The sequence below is a fragment of the Podarcis raffonei genome, chromosome 1, assembly GCF_027172205.1.
Source record: "Podarcis raffonei isolate rPodRaf1 chromosome 1, rPodRaf1.pri, whole genome shotgun sequence".
In the NCBI taxonomy this organism is placed as follows: domain Eukaryota; kingdom Metazoa; phylum Chordata; class Lepidosauria; order Squamata; family Lacertidae; genus Podarcis; species Podarcis raffonei.
The window spans coordinates 68053747-68071348 of record NC_070602.1 but is presented as its reverse complement, the minus strand read 5'-3'; the positions used below and the strand labels follow the sequence as shown (position 1 = coordinate 68071348).

Genomic DNA, 17602 nt, shown 5'->3' with positions numbered 1-17602 from the left:
ATTTCAGATTGAAATAAAAGAGAGAAATGGAGAGAACCAAAACGGTCACACTGTAGGTTAATGCAGAATCAATGTGCAATGAGTTTTTATTTTTGTAATGAAATTAGTTTCTCAATATTATATATATTGTTATATATGTTATATATTTATTTATACTCTGCCTTTTCCTCCGTTAGGCACTCACTGTGGCTTACAGATAATATAGGAACAGCTAAAAATATAGAAACATCTTGTTGATTGATTTGATATGCACTTTCAAAACTTTTAGAAGCTCTCTGCTGAAGGTTTTGGTTTGTTTTTTTTGCAACAAGATGCTGTCTATGCAGGAAACAATGTACAGTGTGCACATCACTCTTCTTCAGAAAAGCTGAAAATCTACTGTACCTGCCAATCATTGATGGTGCACCACCGGAAGCAACTGTTGTACTATTACTAAGTAGAATCTCATATTTTTTGAAATATGGTTTTGAGAACTTCTTAAAATAGCAACCTTGTAAAGCAGCAAGGAGTGGGGGCAGGGATTGCAGTTCAGAAGCCTAGCTCCAAAGCTTTCTTAAAAGCTCCTTGGAAAAGGCAGCTTGCTTTTATATCTTTGAGGGAGGGAAGCAGGGATGTCAGAATTATTCTTTTGAAACTGTAAAAAAGTAATTGTTTAAAAAGTGAAACTGCACCTATATACAGTTTTCATTTTTTTAAAGGAAGCAGCATGGTCTGAGAATACTGTTGTATTGTGGAATAATTTTATAAAATACTTTGGCAAGGGAGATAATGCTCTGCAAATGCCCATGTCCTTTATTTCTAAGTCTCATAGTTCTTAATTCAATTCTTTGTACTATATAAATTTCTATACTTTGTACTAATCATAAATTTCTTTTCTACCCCAGGCCCTTTTGACTCCCTTTTAATTTCCAAATCTTTGTTCAGTTCCTGCACAGTCCCATCAACCCCAGCGGGTCAATATTGACCACTTTGGGAAACTCTGAACTAAGGAGAAGGTTGATAGCCAGAGCAACCTCAAGAGTAGAAGCAGATAAAGTGCCATATTGGGGGGGGGAGAGCCTGTAGGGGAGCCTGACTTGGTGAGGCAAGTTGCCCATATGCCCTTATGGATAAGACTTCCCTGCCAATTGCAGGTTGAGGGGATACACTGAGAGAGATTAGTCTACAGCAACCCTGCCATGTAATCCATTATTGATATTGTAGGTCAGAGGAAGAGCTGAGGCCCATTGGGATTCCCAGTCAAAAATCCACTATCATTCTCAGACTGCAGCAAAGGCCAATTTGCTTAAATTGCTCCTTTATGTACCCTCCTCAGCCAAATCCATCACAAACGGAGGTCCCGTGTTTTGTTCTCTTGCATAAAAATTGGCTGCATTTTCAAATGTAAAAACGAAACCTTAAATAAATGTTGCACCTAAGGCAAGCTCCAAAGTAGATCAGGGACTCCCCCTTGCAATGCTGATTTTTGTGTTTCAGCCCTTTCAGCTACAGGCTTGGATAACTCAAACACACACATACATGTGCACACCCAAATAATACATTGTACATTTTGTTGCAGGGGCCACACTTCTTTGATCATCTAAAAAATTGAAGGTGAGTTTTCAAAGCCCATTTCTCTTCTCCGTACCAGCAAATGAACTACTGAGGCGGAAAATTAAAAACTCAGTTTTGTCCGAAAGTCAAATTAAGAGCTTGAAAACGAGACTCAGCACTCTAAAGCTGCAATATTTGGAAGACAGGGGCTCTAAACTCAAGGTTAATAATAGTGAACACAAATGGTCTATATTTTAGGTTTGCTTGGTTTTCAAAAAAGGGTGAAACTTCTACAGCTGCTTCAGTAGTTTTGAAGAATCTGCACCTGAAGACCTAATGGAGTTCCTTTCAAATAGAAGCATAGCCTATTGTATGAGTCATAAATTACTAGAGAAGTCAGAATGGCTCTCTCCTTGTTGTCCTTCTCCTGGCTGGTGAAGTAAAAGGTAAAGGTAAAGGTACCCCTGCCCGTACGGGCCAGTCGTGTCCGACTCTAGGGTTGTGCGCTCATCTCACTTAAGAGGCTGAGAGCCAGTGCTGTCCGAAGACACTTCTGGGTCACGTGGCCAGCGTGACGAAGCTGCTCTGGTGAGCCAGCAACAGCGCAGCACACGGAAACGCCATTTACCTTCCCGCTATAAAGCGGTACCTATTTATATACTTGCACTTAGGGGTGCTTTCGAACTGCTAGGTGGGCAGGAGCTGGGACCGAAAGACGGGAGCTCACCCCGCCGCGGGGATTCGAACCGCCGACCATACGATCGGCAAGTCCTAGGCACTGAGGTTTTACCCACAGCGCCACCCGCTGTGAAGACCTTATTCCTAAAGGCTTTTGGGAACTGACTGCTTTTAATGAAAGGACTGGTGCCATGCTCTTTCATATTTTATCTGTAAGCCGCCTTAAGTTCCAGTCAGGGAAAAGGGTGGGGGTACAAATAAATATGCAATAACAATAACAATAATATATAAAGAGGAATTGGCAAAAATGCACATGAGCAGTAGTGTCGTCATGTACTGCTAGGAATGAAAGGTGGGACATATTTAAGCACCCATCCATAATCCAATTTGCATCTGAAAATACTGTTCAGGGACACACCAGAAAAGACAAAGTTTCCAAAACTGTTAAACAATGTAACGATGAAAGTATGAGTAAAAATAACCTTAAAGAAATAGGTTGGGATCTAATACAACATTCAGTAGCTGCACAGTAATTGTGCTATTAAAACAAAAACAAAACATGGAAAAGGCCTCCAAAGTCAGTCATCAGAGCAGTTTTCAAGGTTTAGTTCTGTATAGACTTTTAGAAAAAATATTACTGGACAGATGATTTGGAGCTGAACCAACTGATGGGTCACATGCACCTTTGCCATCCTGCCTGAAGCCCTTTTGGTCATCCATCTCCTAAGTCTGAGAGGTGGGAGTTGAAGAGAGAGAATATGTTTTCTGTGGTGGCTCCATGCTTTAGAGCTTCCTTCCAGTACAGCTCTTGGATGCAGGCTGAAATATTACTTTGTTATTGATACAGTGGTACCTCGGGTTAAGTACTTAATTCGTTCCGGAGGTCCGTTCTTAACCTGAAACTGTTCTTAACCTGAAGCACCACTTTAGCTAATGGGGCCTCCTGCTGCTGCTGCGCCGCAGGAGCACGATTTCTGTTCTCATCCTGAAGCAAAGTTCTTAACCCGAGGTACTATTTCTGGGTTAGTGCAGTATGCAACCTGAAGCATCTGTAACCTGAAGCATATGTAACCTGAGGTACCACTGTATTCTGTTTTTATTTTCTTATTGTTGTAAGGAAACTTCAACAAACTTTGTCAAGAAAAATGGCCTATGGATATTTTAAAATAAATAAATGAAGGCTACATGGCTATCAACACTCTAAAAAACTTTAGGCTGCAATCCTATGTACACTTACCTGGGCGTAAATCTCATTGGACGTTTATTTATTAATATTCACAAAATGTATATACCTCTGAGCAATTTACTTCTTAGTAAGCATGTAGTATTGCAGGGTTGGTCTCCTTTTTATGGTGTACAGTACGTCCTGTTCAGGAAGGGTTACATGGTTCTGTATGAGGAAATCTAAATTTGTATATCGGACTCAATTAAAATATCTACTCTTTCCCTTTTATTATACTACAGGTGCATTGCTAGGGGGTTGCCCCTGGAGGAAATGATGGATAAGGCCTGGGCCTCTTGCCCAGGGCTACAGATTTCCTGTCCCACATTGCCTCTTATTTTAAAATTTAATCTTTAAAACTTTGCTTATATGGCAGCTGGTAAGCAGAGGATCTGTCATGGATGCTTTAGTTGAGATTCCTAGACTAGATGACCCTTGGGCTCTCTTCTAACTCTACAGTTCTATAATTCTATGATCCATTTTAATTTGCTCAGCAGTCTACACACACATGAGCATGTATAAACTTTGTGCAAATTTGTGACATGGGCCTGTGCTTTGAGTCTTTTAAGTGCCTAAAAGTGCTCCTGTCTAAAGTATCTAATTTCTTATGGACAGTCTTTTATAAAGTGATTCTTTATTTAACTCTGCAGGGTTAAATAACAATAAATATGTATGTAGTGATACATATATATATTTAGTGGATTTAGTTTTCTTTCCCAACTAGGCACTGCATTTGTCGCACAAGAATCCTGTGCCGACTTCCATAACATAGATTTATTTTCCATGGCTTCTTTTGTTTACAGTCATTCCTAACCCGATTAACTGAGATTCATGTTGCCTGTAGCCTAGTGACAATAGCCATCAATAGTGGGAGAGGTGCTGAGGTGTATTATGTTCAGCACATCCCTTCAGGGGGTTCTCTGTCAAAATCTCTTCAGGCTATCACTTATCGTGTCAATACCAAATAGCATGGAAGAGTTGAACTGTGGAAGAAGTGAAGAACATGACAATTTCCATGTCCACAAGTTGAAAATGCACGTTTTGTGGCATAAGGACCACATGAAATGTGCTAAGATATGGCATTCTAAATGGTTGGTATCATGAATAAGTTTCTTTATATGACATGATGTCATGTTACATCATCAGATAATCTCTCACTAGAAAATAGATGAATAGAATATAGGCATATATTTCCCCTTTTCTCTGTGTGAATTAGAATAAGTCATTTAATGTGTATGATTCAAATGATCATTTGTTAACAGCAGCCTCACGTAAATCACTGTTAACTTAAGGTTTGAGGAAATTTGGCTTGTCTGTTAAATTAGGGTCTGAGGTAATTTTGACCACCATACTAACCAATCAAGGAAATGAAATTGTCGCCAGAGCACTTCCATTTTGTTCCCCATACTTTTTCATTTTATCTGTTTTTTGCTGTCATGCTCCAAATGCTAGCAGCTAGTTGTTATCTGCTATTTTTGCAGGTTTGCAGCAATAATGTTAGATTATGAATTCTACCATGTTAATGTTCTAGTATTATTTTCATTACAGAACTATTACTTCGAAATGTAGTAAAAATCCATTAATCCTTCCAATATTGCCTCCTGCTTTAGTACCGGGAGGTAAAGATTTTAATAACAGAAATTATGAAAAAATGTTTTGCATGACTAGCTCATGTTGCTATTCTTTTGCTTTCATAATATTCTTCTTTATATGTGAACTTGAGGGGCAGAATGAGAGTCCGGCTCAAACACATACACCAAGCTCTTAACAGAAGTGCAGAAATCGTGTCAAATAGTGTCACAATGCTGGCAGCTAGCGAGTGAACAATCTGTCAGTTTTGCTTCTTTCACTTTCTCATTTTTCTAATTGTAAATTCAGTTTCCCCACTTCCGGGTTGGCGCCATCGCCTAATGGCGGATTCCCTCCGAGCTCCGGAGGGAATCGGCTCAGCAGGGGTTGGGTCCTGCCGCGGCGGCGACGCGGGGACCCTCATAAACCACAGGCGTTGAAGCCTGTGGACCTGGTGACTCGGTGGGCACCATTTGCGCCCCCCTGACCCTCAAAGGAGCCTTTTTAAAGGCTTCGGAACGGGGGACGGAGAGTGGCGTGGTGCTGTGAGTCGACTGCTTCTCCTGCTGAGTGAAGCCGCATGCCGTGGACGGAGAGCGCTAACTTCTTTCTTTGAACATTTGGACTAAAAGTAACAACCCGTGAGTAATACGGAAATTGGACTTAAAAGGGAAATTTTCTTTGGGAATTAGGCACGATCGGGTGAGGTGTAAAAAGGAGGTCCGCCCACCCGCCTTGTAAACATCGTAAAGCAAGGATTTTATTACTAAGGTTGTGAGAATACCTTTCTTCTTTGTGGAGAAAAGCAATTAACTCTACGTTGGGGCAATTTAAGTGATTGTGCTGGAGGATAAGAGCTAACATTGAAAACGAAATTCACCCCCCCCCCACAAGACCCGGGAGCCATCGATGGGAGAGCCTGCGGAAGAGAAATAAAGACTTTGACAGCTGTCAAACTAGCTGTCAAAGTTGGGAAAAAAGGAGAACTTTGTTTTTGCTATCTTTGCTGGTTATTTTTGCTACAATTTGGTAACAAATTGTTAAAAATAAAGAGAAAAGACTAATTTGACTTTTGGGTTGGAACTGGAAGATAACAAGAAACTAGAATCCCTCTAGAGGGGATTTAGGACATTACAAAAATGGCTGTAAGTGGAAAAATACTGGCTGAACTGGAGAGGTCTTTTCTTCTCTTGGGAGAGTTACAGAAACAGAGTGATGTTTTGACTAATAACGTCACAATACTGATGGGAACAGTAAACAAAGTTGCTCAGCCTGGGAGGGACTTGACTCAAGTTTTTGTAGATGAACAAGAAAGTCTTGCAGTTGACCTTAAAATTTCAGCAGCCGAACAAGAAAAGAAATTTGAGAAATCTGAGAACGTGATGAAAGAGGAACAGGATGATTTGAAGGAAAAAGAAGGAGGAGCTATAATGCCACAGATGGTTGAGGAGAGCCAGAGGCCGGCCAAGATGGATATAAAGGAAAATAAGATCAGGATGATGGAAATTTGGTTTGAATTGAAGAATGGAAAATGGAGAGATCTCCCTATGTGGAGATCTGAAGACATATGGAATACAAACCTGGCTAAAGTGGAAACTGGAGCTTTTGGGACATTTGGACTTAAGAGAAGTAAGAAACAAGATTTTAGCTCCACTTTTAAATATGGAGGCCTGGCTGGAAGAAACATGGACATTATTGGGACAGAGCTTCTTTGAGATTTGGTGTTTAATATAAAGGACTATCAAAAAAACCGGCAGAGAGGAACTGAGAGAGAATTGAGAGCCTCTGACGTGAGGTCGCCAGGCTGACTGCAGATGGACTGATGGACTTTTTGTTGGGGTTCGAAACCGGGAAAAGGGGGTGGTGGGGTCCTGGGAATCCGAAGGATGTATAACTATATATTGTTTTAATTAATTTGGTTTTGCCATTAACATAAAAATGGGGATTTTAGGGAAGGGAATTGGGGCCGACCTTAGAAAAAAGACTTTTAAGAATAAGTATTGACGTATAAAGATTGAGGTTCTTAAGTTAAAGTTGGTTAATTAAATTGATGGGGTGAACTTAGAAAAAGATTTTTAAGAATAAGTATTGATGTACAAAGACTGAGTCTTATAAGTTAAAATGGGATAACTAAAATGAATTAGAGAAAATATGGTAAAGTTTGGGGACAAGAACTTGCTGAGCTAAAATTGGAATTGGAATACAAGAAGGGGAGGTGTGGGGAAGTCAAGGAAATTGGTCATTGACAGTAAGAGGTGAACTTTAAGTGTTTTTAATTGTTGTTTTTCTTTTATGTTTTTTATGGTGTTTTTTATTTTTTGAAAATTTCAATAAACATTTAAAAAAAAATTCAGTTTCCCCACATTTCTATAGCAATTGAAAAAATCCTTATGAAAATTCATTCGCATTTTAGTGTGAACTCATAATAAGTTATTCCTTCATTCATTCATTCCACACTTTGCCACCAACAGGACTCAAGATGGCTTACATATAAAAAACCCCACACAAAAAAACAAATTTTGTATGCTGTTTTGAGTAATACACACATTTTTACAAGCCTTCCCTCCACTATAATGCATTTTTTGTAAATACAGTATTTGTGTAGTGCAAATTCCAAAGATAGCTGTATTTTGATTCACAAGAGTCAAGCAAAGAGAGAGAATGACAGCAAGTGGGCTTTTGAAAGAACTGCATATTTTATTCTGGATAACTATGCTACTAACTAGTATGGTTATGTCATACTGGTTGAAGAACTGCATCACGAAATTTGGATAGGTTCAAATAAGTGCTTCAGTTCACATAGTGCAAATTTGATAAATTCAGTTTTAAAACATGTAATCATAGAATTGTAGAGCTAGAAGGTTCCCCAATAATTAAATAGTCCATCCATCCATGGCAGATGGCCATCCAACCTCTGCTTGCAAGCCTCCAAGGAAGGAGAGTCCACCACCTCACATGGGAGTCTGTTCCACTGTCAAACAGCTCTTACAGTCAGAAAGTTCTTCCTGATGTTGAGTTGGAATCTCCTTTCTTGTAACTTGACTCCATTAGTATGGGTCCTATCCTCCAGAGCAGGAAAAAACAAGCTTGTTCCATCTTCCATGTGATAGCACTTTAGATATTTGAAGATGGCAATCATATCTTCTCTCAGTGTTGTATCTGGCTAGGTCATCTTCAGGGTACACTCCCTGAACCAGTGGACATATCATTTAATTTCTGTAGATCTACTCTGAGGTTGATTTAAGCAGATAGAACCTTCACTGTAATAACATCAGGGCAGGAGGTAAGTTGTATTACAAATTTCTTAGTGGGAGAAGGAAGTTTTGCTGTCAGTCTTGCATTTCCTGTCAGGTATCATTCTGCCATTAGATGACCTGTATTGTATCCTAATTAGAATGAATCTCCTCATTTAGTCATGTGTGATAAATGAGAAGTCCATCCTCCAAAATTACACTGATTTGCATCAAATGGTGCACCTATGGGGTCATTACGGAGATACACTGTTAGAGCTGGCAGCTCATTAATCTTTTTTTGCTTTTGTCTGTACTCTGTGATTTTTGTCTGCAACCTTTATACCCTCCAATGCATCACACTAAAATGTAACAGGAGTTGTTTGCTTAGTCAATAAAGGCTTCAGTCTATTGCCCCAACCTTTTTCTTCATCTGACCAGATTTTGATGGCCAATTTTCAGTCAGTGAGGACAACAGTCAACAGATTCACTCTGTGGAGCAACATGATTTTATTTGGCCAGACCCTCTGTATCATCATTATTTGGAATTGGCAACCTAAATATACCCTATATATATCAGTAAGAGTTGACCTTCAGATTTCATTTTTTAAAAAAATTATTGTTCTTTCTGAAAGCCAGCTCAGGAAAAATCCCAGTCTTCAGTCCTTTAATCTTTCTCTGCCTTCATGTACCAAGCAACACTTCCCACAACAAGCCCTGAAACTGGTCACACCAAACATTCTCTGTCAGCAGGCCAGACTTTCTAACAACATCTCATTGTCTTGCCTGTAAAAGCATAATGGCTCTTATCCAGAAATGCTCCCTTTGCTGAACAAATGATGGCACTTTCGATTTGGTTTCTGATGGTTATAAGAGAACAAAAATTGCCTGGGTTCAATCTTCTCAATCCCCAGACAAGTGATCTGATCTGGCAGCACTTTGATTATCTTCCCAGCAGGAGAAATGGAGGGAAATCCTCACATGTACTAGTGGAAAGGGTGCAACTTGTCCTGTTGTTTACACAAAAGATTGCCTCAGCCCTTATACCGTATATCCAATTGATATCTGCACGCTGTAGGTGAGAGCCTCCTGCAGATACCATCTTATCAGGATGTCTGTTCATGGCACCTACCATTTGGAATTCCTTCCATTAAATATTTGGCACCGTATCTGCCGTCTTTTCAGTACATACTGAATATTTTCCTCTTTCAGCCAGTCTTTTAAGTAGAGCTCTTTCCCAGTCTGCATCTGCACTGGAATTGTTTTTATTGTTTTGTCACTTGTTTGCTGCCCTAGGGCAGTATATAAATTTAATAAACAAACAAATGAATAAAAAGTTTTTCAGATTGTGCTATGCCCCAGATTGTTCCTTCTTGATGTGAATTGCCCTCATGCATTCAGGAAGGGAGGAAAATAAGGGCACAATCAATGCACAATCTCCTGTGTCTCCAAACGGATCACTATTGATCAGAGAAAACTTTGAATCGGGCCCAAGGTTTCATCTGAATCGGGCCCAAGATGTTGAATTCCGTGCCTGCCCTAGTTAGAACAAAAAGGAAACTTTAAAAATTACAATCACAAAAGGTCACAGCTCTTCCAATTTAACTTTTATCGCTTTTTTCAAAATGAGTAAATGATTTAATAGAATTAATTTTGGCAATGAAAGCATCTGAGTCACACCATTCACACTTTCCCCTCATTTGAGCTTTATGAGGAATGAGGTTTTTCATTTGTGATCTAATTATGGTGGTTCATTGTTTAATATGCTCCAGTGGCTAATTTTGACTACCTTGTCTATATTTCTAAAAGAACACAGCATAGAAAGGGAAATTGGAGATTACTGTGGTTTTTAACACTGGAACTTACACCTTTAGGAGACAGGGCATTGAGAGACATACCAATTAATCCTTCAGTGGTTTGTAAAATAGAATGTAAAATAAGACACCCAGCACAGTACTCTGAAAGCAAATTACATTCTCTAGTCAGAAAATAAATGATTTGTTTTTCCTCACATCTATGTGATTCATCCAGAATTTACATTTAGAGTCTCTCCTTTTCTTTTTTTCTCTTACGGCAATTTAAATACTAAATCATTCATGTGTTGCATATTTCATGGTCTTGTTGATTGTCCTGGATTTTATTCTATAAGTGTGTTCACTTGACAGAAATAATAAGAATATTGTACTGGTAATTATGTTGTTGCTAATAATGTTGATTTTACGTAATTGTTTGAAACAGCCCTAAGTCTCTCTCTAATGTAGCTACAGAGTTACAAGTTCAGGATCACTCCATGCCTGTCTGCCTGTTTGATCTTGTCTCCTAACTTACTTCAGAGTTTTGAGGAGTCTTCCTGCAAAGAAAGACAAGCCCATGCCATATCAGAAAAAAAGAAGTATGAGAGTGCTTCTTTCCTTCTTGATTTAATATAACTACCACTAATTATGAAAGCATAAGCTAGAAAATAATGGTTGTATATTTGTTTCCTCTGATGGACACAAAGCTTATCAAGATGCTTTTATGACATTTTTTTTCCTCAGGGGAAAAAAGATAAGATTGCTTGTGGCATATGCCTAATCTCTTACAGCATCATTGTAAAATGTATAATAATATAGATAACTGTATCTTGCTTAAAGTATCCTTTTGTAATGTGTAGCAGCCCACTCCTTGTTTTTCTAGAACTCTCTGCAAGCTAAACTTTTTCAGGCAAACTTTACTGTAAAGTCATTTTAATAAATGCTTACCTTGCCGTGAACACTGCTCTCCATCTTCTTGGATCCTTGAAGAAACTCTCCTGAATTGATAATTTTTTTTATATTTACCATATTTGCGTGCCTTTTTTCTAGGAAATTCAGAGAGATTCATATTGCTTTCCACTGAGCTCCATAGGTGAATTTAAATTTTGAACCTAGATTTCCAAAGTCCAATATTCTACCCAGAATACGTATATTTAAATACATTAATAAAACAATACAATGAAATAGGCTGTGTAATTATGTTCAGATGACGTCTTCATTTTTCATAAAAAAACCCCACTTTAATACTTACAGTATTTTGGCAAATATGTGGTGCCTGAAAAAAAACAAAAAACAGTTCTCTGAATGGATTCTGCATTTTTCATGTCAGTGTAGCTTGTATTGGTGAAGTGTTCTGCTTTTAGACCATTCCAGCAATATAAGATTTCCCTAGCATCTGAACTGACAGCTAGCCATTTGGATTCAATGCTGTGGTGTTTTAAAGTTTGTGTTATACACAGTTAGAGTTTACTTATACACCTTTTTCTATTCAATGCTGGTAGGGTCTGAGTCAGATTTGTATTAAAAAAGATTCATGGATGGGAACAGTTAGGAAAACCACAAATTGCTGTCATGTCTGTGTCGAAATAACACGCTTATAACTTTAGTGATACAATTTTATTTTTTTTAATGAGAAAGTGCAGAAGGTTGACTAGAATCACCTTAATTGCTTTAGTTTAATGGTATATTTACTTCAGAATTAGTTTAATTTTAATATATACGTTAGCAGAATAACTAATGGCGGGTAGGACAAAGGCCAAATCATTATGCATTATCATGTCCTACAAAGTTCAGTGAACTCTATTAATTCATAAGGGTGTGACACATGTTTACAGAGCCATGAATCTATAATCAGTAAATACCATGGGTTAGCACTATGTAAACACTGCTTCTGTGCAATGTTGTTCATAGCAAAATTGTCACTCTGAATTTCATTAACCATTTTACTTTAATCATCAATTTCACGGGCATAAATGAGAAGAGAGTTATAAATCATTTTGAATGCAGAAAGTTGCTAAAGAAATGAGGAACTATTATCAGTAATTACCTTTGGTTGTGTACAATCAAATAATGAAACTTTCTATACTCCAAAGTGATGGTGGCTATGAGAAGGATTTTGTATTCATTTTAGGATCTATGATTCTGAAGCATGTCCTGTTGGGTTAAACTGGACTTGCTTTCAGATATTTGCACGCAGGATTATAACCTTAATATAACCACTCCTATCTCTGACTGCGAGATTCTAGGCATGGGTGCCAACTATGCAGGGCCCTGGGTGCCCTAGCACCCACAAATTTCTAAATGAAGGGGCTGCCCCCTCCCGATTTCCCTTGCGGCATGCCCCCACGATGTATCCTCACGGGCGTGCTGACTCCACACATGCACACACGCCCTGGGTACCAGCTGTCGCAGGGGCAAGGTAGCACATCTGATTCCAGGGGTTCCAGGCACTTACCGAGGGTTTTATTTCCTAGAATGAGGGACAGTGGAGACTGTGGTGTCTTTATGATATATTATTTATTTGCTCATATATACAACCTGAGCCTACAATGGAGGGGCTCACAGCATCAACACCCTAGGGAGGTTTTACTTCTCCAATAGCTGCATCCTTGGATTCCAGCAGAAATCAAGCATGGCTCTGTCTCTCAGCTGCCCAGCTCGCTTCTAGCTCCTAGCTCACACACTGCAACTCTGGTTTTTGTCTTTCTAACTACCAGACACTTGAGGAAGCGGGGCCCAACCATTGGCCCTCTGGCACAAAGCCACTTCCTTTGTTACCTTAATGAGCCATACTTAGGCAATTTTCAAGAACTTGACTGGCTATTCCAGCAATTGAATCCTTGTTGAATCCAGGAATTAGAAGGCACTCAGGCATACAGCCCCTCCACCCAAACTCACAACAATGTACAATGGAAAATTTTGCTATTACATGCTTCAGGCTGCTGTAACATACCTTCCCTTATTTCTCCAATGGAAATAGAGATATCCTATTTAATAATAATAATAATAATAATAATAATAATAATAATATGTATACACCACCCATCTGACTGTGTTGCTCCAGCCTCTCTGGGCGGCTTGTAACATATATAAAAACATAATAAAACATTACATTTTTAAAAACTTCCTGTCAGGGAACTGCCATCGGAGCCAGAGGCGGAGGGAAGGCTCCAGAGGGATGCCGGATAGGGTCCCAGTAGGGAGAGAGGCAGCCCATCTGCTGGAGAAGGAAATCAGCGTAACACCAGTGGAGAAGGGGGGCAGATGGGGGAATCGGAGAGGAGGCTCCAAGACTCCTCGCCGGAGACCAGCGGAGAGAGTACGGGTCCTCCGCTGCCCACACCCTCCCTGCGCAGAAGACTTCCGCGCAGGGAGAGTAGGAGGAGACTTGGCGTCAAAGAACTTCTTTGCTGGAAGAAGTTCAAGAAACGCCCACTGACGGATTCTGCCAGCGATTGAGACAGCCACGAAGCTAGAGGCTGTCCAGACAGAAAGGGTTCAACCAGGTAACCTAGCCTGGAGTGGCGGCAACTTACGCACGAGCAACCCCTAGAACCATTACACTTCCCTATACAGGTCTGCCTACAGATGTGTTCTAAAGGTTGTATAGTTACTTATCCCCTTGTCTCAGGAGTTGCATAACTGCATACCCTCCGGTGAAAATAGGGATGTCCTAAGGAAAAGTGGGACATTCTGGGATCAGATCAGAAACTGGGATGGCTTCTGTTAATCCAGGACCGTCCTTGGAAAATAGGGACACTAGGAGGCTCTGGGTGCAGTGATCTGCCTCCCCTCCCCTCCCAAGCTGCCTGCTGTGTATGAAAGAGCTGTGGATTTATTGGTGGTTTTGCAGTTCATCAAGCCCTGCCAGTCTGGTGACAGAGGATTTTGGATTGCTTCCTAAAGTTGCAGCCCTCTGCACCCCTGCTGAATACCTTGTGCCTTTGCGTGGCAATTCCCGCCCCCTCCCACAGATGGAGTAAATAAAGACACAGGACTCCAGAATTTAGGTTAATGGGCAAAAAATGGCCACAACTTTATTGATTACAGGTAAGAGTGGTATTGGCTTTAGGCATTGGCCCTAACAGACTATCCGGTCTAACCGGGAAGGGTTAAGCACCAACAGGGGGAGCCCCCGAGATGCACATCCCTAGGCGCTCCCCAAGGGGTTACCGCTCGGGAGCACACTTTAGGCCCTAGCCTCCGTAGGTTTCGGACGAGGCAACGCCCCCCGGAGTCCTTTAACGAACTACCCTTCAAGATTTGGGGGAGGTGATGGCGTTCCTCCCCCCCGACCTCATTTGCATAACAATAACCCTGCCAATGCCTAACCGCCAAAACCAAGGAGTTGTGATGTTTTGCTACGAGGTAGGCGAAAAAACCAAGTGGCTTTTAAAACACAGCCAATTTGCCAAATGGAAAAACTCCTACCAGGCCCCTTGCGGCGACCAGCCGAAGCCCATAGCAAAGTCCAAATGCAAACCTAGAGGGAGGGTGGGTGGGTGGGAAACCGCAGCTGCTGCAAGAGCAAAAAGGGGCGAGCCAGGGCTGCCCCGACCTTAAGTGCCCCTTGGTAAGCCTGCCCCTGCCACCAGCCGATTGGCTGGCGCTGTAGGGGATGAATATTAATGGGGGAATCCCTGAGTCCTGCGGGGCTGGCGCCAGCCCCACGAGAGTGTAGATGTGGGCGTGAGCCCGCAACCCCCCTCCTTAGGTCGGGAGTGGCTTTCCAGATGTCAATGGACTATAGCTCAGAGGTGATGGCAGCCAAGGTTCAGCAACACTGGGAGGGGGGCACAGACTGTGCACACTTCTTCGGGCGCATGCCCCATTGAGCTTAATGGCACTGCTGGATAGACATGCTTAGGACTGAGTGCTGGAAAGCTGCTGGAGAAGAGACAGTGAGCCAGAACCTCTGTGGATTTTCATATGGAAGGACAGGTTTCTTCCTGAGTTTGTTTCAAAAGGGCTTTTGCTTTTCAGTAAGAGAGCCCCTATGAGCTCCGGGCTTCTTGCATTTTGACAATTTGCTCTCATAATTCACATCTCTTTTACAGTAATGCTTGCTCAATTAATAGTAATTTTCTTATTTTTGAAATGAAATATATTCATCATGCCCCATATGCAAAGAGAAACGTTCCTTGGGCCGGCATGAGGGAATTTTCTTCCTTCATAAATGTTTCATCTACTTTATTAAGCCTCGTGCTTTTCGCACCTTGCCTGCATAAGAATTTTTTTATTTGAGAGATTTTTCTGCTATGAACTACAGAAAAGGAGATGCATTAGGCATAATTGCCAACTGGGTATTCACTCACAATCATTCCAAATGACTCCGTGGTCTCGCTCATGGCCACTGGCAAAGCTTTAATAGCCCCAGAGAGAGGAAGGGACCAGCTTGAGCGAGCAAAACCTTCTTCCAATGCATGTTGACAGAAAAGAGAACTTGGGAAACCAGCAGCAGAACGCATCTAGGAAATGTTGCGCACAAACCCCTTTGAAACAAAGAGGAATTACTCAAGAGCAGCTTTCGTTCAGTAAATGAAGCTTGTGCAGAAGCATGAGCTCTATTATACAGCAGGCTTAACGTTGAAATTACCCCATAAGATTCTGAAGCCTAGCTGTCTTCATTTTCATATTAGAGATGATCTATACATTCAAAGTCACTTGGTATAGGCCTTCCTTGAACGTCCCCCTTCCTGATGCAGATGCTCTACACAGTACCACACACCTTTGCACTTAGAGCATCTATCAGGATGATGGCTAGATTAGAAACCTTTTCCCATGGAATGGGAGGGACACAGTATTAGGCTGCATACATTCCAGACATTCAAAGCAGCTCCTCCAGAATCCTCTTACCTGTAGTTTACCCCTCACTGAACTGCAATTCCAAGCACCTTTAACAAACTACAGTTCCCAGGATTCTCAGGATAGGGATGCACTTTGGAAGTGCTTTAAATTTATGGTGTGTATGCACCATACATCTAGCTCCAGTGTTCTACTGGTCTTACTTTGCATCTAGTCCCATTCATACAATTGCTGCAGAGATGGGAACTTGAGCTGGGAATGCACTGTAAAATGGCTTTCCTATGCCCTTGCAAGTTCTTAGTATTCTCTAAGATGCTGCTAACTATAGCATCCATTGATTCTTTAGGTCTCGTCTGCTCGCTTTCAAAAGGATATCCATTTCTGATGAATTGTTGAACTAGGAATCTTAGATCACCGGTGATGAGAATACCGCTGCCTAAAAGATAAGGATGTTTTCGTCCTTCAGATTGCTATGGAGTATGGTTGCCAGCATGCAGCTTGTAGTATCTTCGAATATGCAGCTGAAGCAGGAGTTAAGAACCTTAGAAGACCCCTGCTGGAACAGATCAAAGGCCTATCTAGTCCAGCATCCTGATAGACTAATGGCCAAACAAAGGTCCATGGAAAGCCCAGAAGCAGGAAGTAATAGCCCACTCCCATGTTTGTTTCTTCAGCAACTGGTACCCAGAAGCATGCTGCCTCTTTTCATGGGAATAGCACAGAGCCATCTTGACAAGTTGCCACTGATAGCCTTTATTTATCTAACTCATTTTTAAAGATGTCCAGGTTGGTAGCTATCACCACATATTGTGATAGTGAATTCCATAATTCAATCATACACTGTTACCAAGGAGGACACACTTTTATCTTTCTCAGATCTTCCCAACATGTTAGCTATATGGAGTAACTCTGGATTCTGGTATCAGAGAGGGATAAAAACCTGTTTCTAATCACTTTCTCTATACCAGACAAAATGCTATAAAGTTTTGTCACCTTTTCTCTAAATTAAAAAAACTCCCAGATGGCATGACCGTTCCTCATAAAGGAGTTGCTCTAGCCCCACATTCATTTTGGCTGCTCTTTTGTCGCACCTTTTCCAACCATTACAATGCACTTTTTGAGATGTGATAGCCAGAACTGTACACGGTATTCCCTGTGCCGTTGCACCATAGATTTGTAGAAAGGCACAACCATATTGGCAGTTTCCCAGTCAATCCAATTCTGAATAACTGCTGCTCACGTGAAATTCACTTCTTTTTTTCACAGCAGCCACACACTGGGTTGACATTTTCATTGAGTTATGCGGCATGATCTTATGATCCATTTTCTGGGTCTGCAAGCTCACATCCCTTCCCTGGATATGAGAAGTCATATATGAAAAAGTTGAACAGCACCGGATGTACAACAGAGCCCTGTGACACCCCACTCTAGTTTGACACAGAGCAATTAATGAACCATCGTTTGGTACAGTTATTCAATCAGCTGTTGATACACCCAACAGTGGTATTGTCCAGCCCACATCTTAGCATCGTATTAAAGACAGCATTATGGGAGACTTTGTCAAATTTTATGCAACTTTAGTATATGCGTGTTTGTATACATTACTTGCCTAGAGAACTGAGAACTGCATTGTAAAATTTCAAAGAATGGCTGTGTTTCAGTTCAGGTGTTGTTTGGGAAAGTACATCCCCCTTTAACTGCAAATGGAAATGTATTTCACCCCCATCCCTAGACGGGTAACACAGCTGTTCGTTATCCTTACCAAGAAAGTT

The 17602-nt window shown here is 40.9% G+C and overlaps 1 long non-coding RNA gene across 1 annotated transcript; it reads left to right on the top strand.

Annotated features, from left to right (window-relative positions):
- The first annotated feature begins 1556 nt into the window (after window positions 1–1556).
- On the top strand, window positions 1557–16279 carry LOC128415218 (uncharacterized). Its single transcript, XR_008330894.1, has 3 exons — window positions 1557–1593; window positions 8225–8285; window positions 16177–16279. It is a non-coding gene; the product is annotated as an uncharacterized LOC128415218 (long non-coding RNA).
- Window positions 16280–17602: the final 1323 nt, after the last annotated feature.